The 7,601-nt window shown below is 41.6% G+C and overlaps 1 pseudogene; it reads left to right on the top strand.

Annotated features, from left to right (window-relative positions):
- The first annotated feature begins 392 nt into the window (after positions 1–392).
- Positions 393–1,261, top strand: LOC105519406 (annotated as a pseudogene).
- Positions 1,262–7,601: the final 6,340 nt, after the last annotated feature.

The raw sequence follows: 7,601 nt of genomic DNA on the forward strand, positions 1-7,601 counted from the left end.
TTGCAGTTAATTATGATCACACCACTGTACTACACCCTGAGTGACAGAGTGAGACCACACTGTCTCTGGAAAAAAAAAAAGATAAAAACAACAACAATAATAATCAGTAAATGCAGAGAAAACGGACAAAGAGATTAAAATAAGTGGAAGGCAATCAATATGGAGGTCATAGACTGTAAAATAATAAGAAATATGTATGTTATATATAGTCTCATAAAGTATATATATTCTATATAAAATACTCATATATTATGCATGTTAATACACTTATTCCTATAGGGAGGGAAAGTGGGCTGGGCTTGTAGTACAGAAGGGAATGGAACAATATCCACTAACTTCTGAGGACAAGAAAGTGTAGCCCACTTCTTCTCTGAGAAAACATCAAATGGTAGATGGCGCTGGGGCAGCGGAGAGAGAAAGGGGCCCTGGGATGGGGAACTGCGGCGTCTTCTGTGGAGGCTGCAGCAGTGGCATCCCTGGCCGGGGTTGCTTCCATGATCGGGGACGGACGTGGCCGAGGCCGCAGAGCTTGCGGAGGCAAGGCCAAGGCCAAGGAGTGGATGCCCATCACCAAGCTGGGCCAACCTGGTCAAGGACATGAAGATGAAGTCCCTGGAGGAGATCTATTTCTTCTCCCTGCTCATTGAGGAGTCTGAGATCATTGACTTTTTCCTGGGGGCCTCTCTCAAGCATGAGGTTTTAAAGATTATGCTGGTGCTAAAGCAGACCCGTGCTGGCCAGCACACCAGGTTCAAGGCGTTGGTGGCCATAGGGGACTACAATGGCCAAGTTGGTCTGGGTGTTAAGTGCTCCAAGGAGGTAGCCACTGCCACCTGAGGGGCCATCATCCTGGCCAACCTCTCCATTGTCCCCGTGCGCAGAGGCTACTGGGGACACAAGTTGGGCAAGCCCCACACCGTCCCTTGCAAGTTGACAGGCCGCTGCGGCTCTGTGCTGGTGCACCTCATCCCTGCGCCCGGGACACTGGCATCGTCTCGACGCTGGTAGCTAAGAAGCTGCTGATGATGGCCAGTACCTATGACTGCCACACCTCAGCTGAGGGCTGCACTGCCACCCTGGGCAACTTTGCCAAGGCCACCTTTGATACCATCTCCAAGACCTACAGCTACTTGACCCTGACCTCTGGAAGGAGACTGGATTCACCAAGTCTCCCTATCATGAATTCACTGACCACCTGGTCAAGACCCACCCTAGAGTCTACGTGCAGAGGACCCAGGCTCCAGCTGTGGCTACAACATAAGGTTTTTATACAAGTATAATAAAGTGAATTAAGCCTGTTAAAATAAAAGTGTAGTCCAACAAAACTGTTCAGTTATAAAGTCAACAAGCAGGCTTTCTCAAATATGAAAAGACAGAGGGAAAGTAGTACTTAGAATCTAGTGTGTGAAAGATATAGAAGTAAGCCTCTAATGAACAAAACCATTGGACGTTGAAATCCAGCCAAAGAAATGAATCAAAATCAAGAATGTAGGAGTGGTAAAAGAACTGGAAATGAGCATTAGACCCTTTTAAAAATAGAACAAAAACTAAGTAACTAGGGATATCATAATTACAGAACATGATGTGATGGTTTATAACCTGGCAAAGTAAAATAATGAGAAGAGAAATGGAGAAAAATGTAGGTAGGAGAAATTGTTAAGAGTGTAATCACCTCATCTTTCACAGCAGGGAGTCAACCCGTGCTGTCTAAAATTAAACCACGTAGTTAAGATAAAAACAAAAATGTTTCCAGATCTTTGATTATTTTAATAATCTCTTTGCTTAACCTGAAAGCCAGAGAGGAAAGCCAGCATCTGTGTGCCAGATTTGCATACAGCTGTGTTTTGGTTTTGTATAACCAGATCAATGTTTTCAAATATCTTAAAATCTGAATGCCTTTAGGTGGGGGTGCACTCGCCTGCTAACTTCCATTTTACACATTTGTATTTCACACAGTTAAGGCCTACCCGGCCTTATCTTCAGAGGACTCTTTGGCAACTAATATCTTCCATGATGAAGAATCATTTATCTGAAGTTCCGTAATTCCTGGAGTAAGATGAAATAACTGACCAATAGATCCATTCCTCTTATTTGTTGTGTGAAATATCTTTTTCTCTGGCATAACAAATGAAATGTTTCCCATACATTATAATGACAGTAATCTGTCTGCCAGCAAAGCCAGACACTGCTGCCTCCACTGTTTTCTTAAACTGGCTGCGCCCTGGCCTTTGACTCCAGTGCACGCGTGAATGATACACAGACAGTGACTTTCCTGAGATCCCTTTCATCGAGTAGGCGCCTCCAGGGAGGCTTCTCCTTACACGGCTTACTCTATTTAAAGCCGTGGGGACTTAGCTGTTGTCACCTTCTAGCTATTTCTTTGGCTCAAATTTAACTTTCAGTCCTTTAAACAGACTACAGATTGGGACTGAAAGGGAGCCAGAAGAAACAGCTGATTGGCTGTGAAGGTCTTGTTGGGGTGTTCTGACCCTGGCTGGAGAGGCTGAGCTGGTCATTCTGAGAGCAACTGTGAGGGCAGCCTGAGTCTGCTCTGATGCTTTAGAAGGGACAGTGGATGGACATTGGAAGGACCGGTGTCCCAGCAGGAGACCAAAGATTGGACATTACAAAGAGAACTGCAGAACTCTTAAGATACTATTTCCATATACAGGTACTGTATTAGTTCTTTAGGGATCTGCTGAAGACAAAATAGATAACGCCTTAAAAAAGCAAAACAAACCTTTTATTTAAATTAAATTTTGTAATAATGAAGAGAGAGATGCCTGTCACACTTAGATTTTGAACTTTTAAATGTTTCCATAATTAGAAGGCATTTCATGGGAAGGAATAAAGGCTGGATTGTGTCATGGTGGCTGTGAGAATGGGGTGGGAAGGGTAGAGACAAGTTCTGTGAAACAAAGAACCAAAATTTGGTTGTTGATTGGCTATGAGAACAGAGAAGGACTCAAGCTTGATAACCTGAATGGCAGGTATTATTATTATTATTATTATTATTATTATTGAGACAGAGTTTGGCTCTTGTTGCCCAGGCTGGAGTGCGATGGCCCAATCTTGGCTCACTGCAACCTCCATCTCCTGGGTTCAAGCAATTCTCCTTCTTCAGCCTCCCAGGTAGCTGCGATTACAGATATGCACCACCACACCCGGCTAATTTTGTATTTCTAGTAGAGACAGGATTTCACCATGTTGATCAGGCTGGTTTTGAACTCCTGACCTGAAGTTATCCACCCGCCTCAGCCTCACAAAGTGCTGGGATTACAGGTGTGAGCCACTGCGCTCGGCCCCGGTAATATTATTAACTACGGGCAAGCCAAGGGGTTCACACCAAGGTGTTCTCATTGGCTTGCTTCTTGCTTTTGTAGGTAATACCATTACAGTCAGAGAATTTCCTCTAGTAAGGTGATTTTCTTCTGTCTTTGTAGTGCTTACAATGAGTGTTCTCCTAGGATAACCTTTCTAAACTCACCACATATTATCCAGGGCAGTTGGACTCCTTGTATATAACATTTTTGTTATGGAAAAATAGTCCAAAAGTTTTTGTAAGGCCTATATACACACACACACACACACACACACACACACACATATATTTTTAAAGACAGGGGCTTGCTCTATTGCCCAGACTGGAGTGCAATGGCACAATCGTAGCTCACTTGAACTTCTGGGCTCCTGAGTAGCTGGGATTACAGGCATGCCTTACCACACCCAGCTAATTTATTATTATTATTTTTGAGATGGAGTCTCACTCCATCGCCCAGGCTGGAGTGCAGTGGCATGATCTCAGCTCACTGCAACCTCTGCCTCCTGGGTTCAAGCAATCCTCCCACCTCAGCCTCCCCAGTAGCTGGGATTACAAACATGGGCCACCACACCCAGCTAATTTTTGTATTTTTAGTAGAGATGAAGTTTCACCATGTTGGCCAGACTGGGCTTGAACTCCTGACCTCAAGTGATCTGCCCACCTCGGCTTCCCAAAGTGCTGGGATTACAGACATGAGTCATGGCACCCAGTCAATAATATATTTCTTAACCCATTGGTACTAAGAACTCTCAATGCAGATTGTTACCCCAGTCTGCATGCCATTCTATGACATCTTTTGAGTTTTTAGCTGAGGGTAAAATTATGCATGGAAAGGGCTGCCTATATTTGCTTACATTTAATGAATGTCCAATTAGTTAGAATTATAAATTGGAGAATTTTGTTTTTCTTATGCTTCTTCGTCAAATTTGCAACTTGTTATTTTATTAATAAATGTTACACATTTTTGTAAAAGTTAAGAAAAATTGCTTTCATTAAAAAATCCATTTCATTAATTTATAAATTTAACAAATTAAAGTTCCCTAAATAAAAGTAGTTTATTGAGTTTTCTTAAACATTTTAAACTACTTTTACAAGTTTCATACTACAGCATCAAATCTAAACTGCCACTAGTTGTAAAATGCACCATTATTTTATGTACTACCAGAAAGGGAAACTGCCACCAGTACAATCATATATTGATTGTAAGACATATCCAGGTCCATTTTGCACATTTGCTAAAATGAGGAAGAAATGTGCATCTAGAATTGATAAAACACTATGTATCTGATATCTCTAATAGTGCAAATGTTAGGTTTGAAACAAGCAAAATCTTTGTAAGCATTTACACAGCTCTTGTGAATCTAAACACATTTAAATTAATATACAGATTTCTAAATGTAGTATATATTAAATATTTAAGTACTGTTTATAAATGTAACCAAACTCTGTTACACATTCTGCAATAAGTTAAAAAAAGGGAAAATTTCTATAATATTTCAGATTCTCTTGAACATTTCAAACACCTTCAATTGCAAACTCACAAGGATATTCTTGATGTTTATGAAACTTACTACTAGGCACAAAATAATTAATGCATGGGTTTGGTTACTTCACCATCCTTTTACCATTCTTCTTCTTTTTTTTTTCAGATGGAGTCTCGTGCTGTCGTTCAAGGTTGGAGTGGCGCAACTGCAGCCTTGGCTCACTGTAGTCTCTGCCTCCCGGTTCAAATCATTCTCACACTTCAGCTTCCCAAGTAGCTGGGATTACAGGTGGCTGTCACCAATCCCGGCTAATTCTTGTATTTTTATATAGTAGAGGTGGGGTTTCACCATGTTGGCCAGGCTGGTCTAGAACTCCTGACCTCAGGTGATCCGCTGCCTCAGCCTCCCAAAGTGCTGGGATTAGAGGTGTGAGCCACTGCACCTGGCCATCACCATCCTTATTCTTATTTTAATGTTGTAGAGTCACTTATCTAATAAGTAGATTTACCGTCTTAGGCCAGCATTACTAGTTCTCAAAATCCCCCTTTGGATTGTGAATTAGATTAGCGGTTCTCAAAATTTTAGGCATCAGGACCCCATTATCCTAAAAAATTATTGAGAACCCTAAAGAGCTTTTATTTATATGGATTATAACTATTGATATTTACTACAATAGAAATTAAATCTGAGAAAATTTTTAAAATTTTTTATTGATTCATTTAAAAATAACAATAATAGGCCTGGTGCAGTGGCTCACACCTAAAATCACAGTGCTTTGGGAGGCTGAGATGAGAGCACTGCTTGAGCCCAGGAGTTTGAGAGTAGGCTGGGCAACATAGTGAGACCCCATCTTCAAAAAATTAAGAAAATTACTTGGGTGTGGCGGCACATGCCTGTAGTCCCAGCTACAGGAGAGGCTGACCTGGGAGGATTGCTTGAGCCTGGGAGGTGAAGGCTGCAGTGAGCTGTGATTGCACCACTGCACTTCAGCCTCAGTGACAGAGCAAGGCCTTGTCTCAGGAAAAAACCAAAAACACATCAATGTTAGTATTAATAATACAGTTTTATGGAACAAACAATTAAAAAAATTTGGGGGAAGTTTTTTTTTAGCAATGAATTGAGTAAGGATAAAAATCTGAAAGATGTAGAGGAGACATATGACAAAAAGTATGGACTCGCCCCCATTGACACAACAGAAAAATGTGACCCTAACACTTTGACCCTAAATCCTGTTCTCCTGCATGTAATAGCCAAGCATCCAGACATTGCCACTTTATCTGTATTCAGCAGAAGCTGGGTGATCATTGTTAGAGAAGTTGAAGAAGTAATTCCTTCATTAGGCAAGAAATTAGACTAGACCAATGATCACAAAGTTTCATTTTCATCCTGCGATTCTATGCTCCTTTGAACCCTGAAAAACTCCAGGCTTTTCTGAGTATCTATGCAAGGGTACGTCCTGTTGCTTGCTTTTCCTGTATGCGGTCTCCATTTCCCTTTGTAACACAGTCTCAATTGTGCTTAGAGACTTAGAGTGTCCAGTTAAGGAGACATAATTTTCTCTGGGTCCCCTGCAACTAGGAGCGGCTTTGTGACCTAGTTCCAGCCCATGAGATATAAGCAAGATCCACAAAATGAGAATTCTGGGAGATCGATGACTTCCCTTATGAACAAAAAGGATATTTAGGAATTGGCATGTTTTTCCTTCTTTCTGCCTGGAACATGGATGTAATACCTGGAGATGGGGTAGCTGTCTATGACCATGAAGAAGAAAGCCACACACAAACAGTGGATGATCACGAAGTGAAAGGAACCTCCTTCTGGACTTCTTGTTACATAAGAATTTTTCCGGCCGGGCGCGGTGGCTCAAGCCTGTAATCCCAGCACTTTGGGAGGCCGAGACGGGCGGATCACGAGGTCAGGAGATCGAGACCATCCTGGCTAACACGGTGAAACCCCGTCTCTACTAAAAATACAAAAACTAGCCGGGTAAAGGAAGAGTTGGTGCTACTGAAACTATTTCAAAAAATACAGGGAGAATCCTCCTTAAATCATTATATAAACCCATATTATCCTAATACCAAGCTTGCAGTGAGCTGAGATCCGGCCACTGCACTCCAGCCTGGGCAAAACAAAAAAAAAAAAAAAAAAAAAAAAAATTTTTCTTAAGATACTGTAATTGAATCTCTGTTACATGCAGGCTAACTCAAACTTAACTAGAATAATGGGCAAAAATGCTTCAATTTAATCTGGACTTAATTGTCCAAGACCTTCGCTACTGGCCAGTACGGCAGGCAGCCAGTGCATTCTTCAATTGCTTTAGCCTGTCATCTCATCACCTGGGTATTCTTGCTGAGGTTAGTGCGATGGCATACTGCCAAGAGTGTCTTTGGGATCAGCCAGAAGAGTCCTGGTTTTCTATCACTAGCTGTGTGACCTCAGGCAAGTGACTTAATTTCTTTGAGCTTTAGTTTTCTCATCCATAGAAATGAGACAAAGATTTAATATCTCCTGGTTGTTGTGAGGATTACCTGAGATAACAGGGAAAATCTCTAGCACAAGGCCTTGTGGGCCACAAAGTAGGTTCTCAACAAATGGCAGGCTCTGTTTTTCTCTTCCTGTTACAGAAGTAAATTAGTCTCATTCATGGTCAGTGGCAAATATTCCAGACCTATGTCCTACTAGTTTAAAGTTGAGTAACAAAAATAAAACAGAATTTTTGGGTGCTAATGTTTATGCAAATATTTATACAATAAACCAAATGAAGTATGGATGCCTGTGAGCCCTAGCAAGCCATG

Source organism: Colobus angolensis, unplaced genomic scaffold, assembly GCF_000951035.1.
Source record: "Colobus angolensis palliatus isolate OR3802 unplaced genomic scaffold, Cang.pa_1.0 Scaffold349, whole genome shotgun sequence".
Classification (NCBI taxonomy): Eukaryota; Metazoa; Chordata; class Mammalia; order Primates; family Cercopithecidae; genus Colobus; species Colobus angolensis.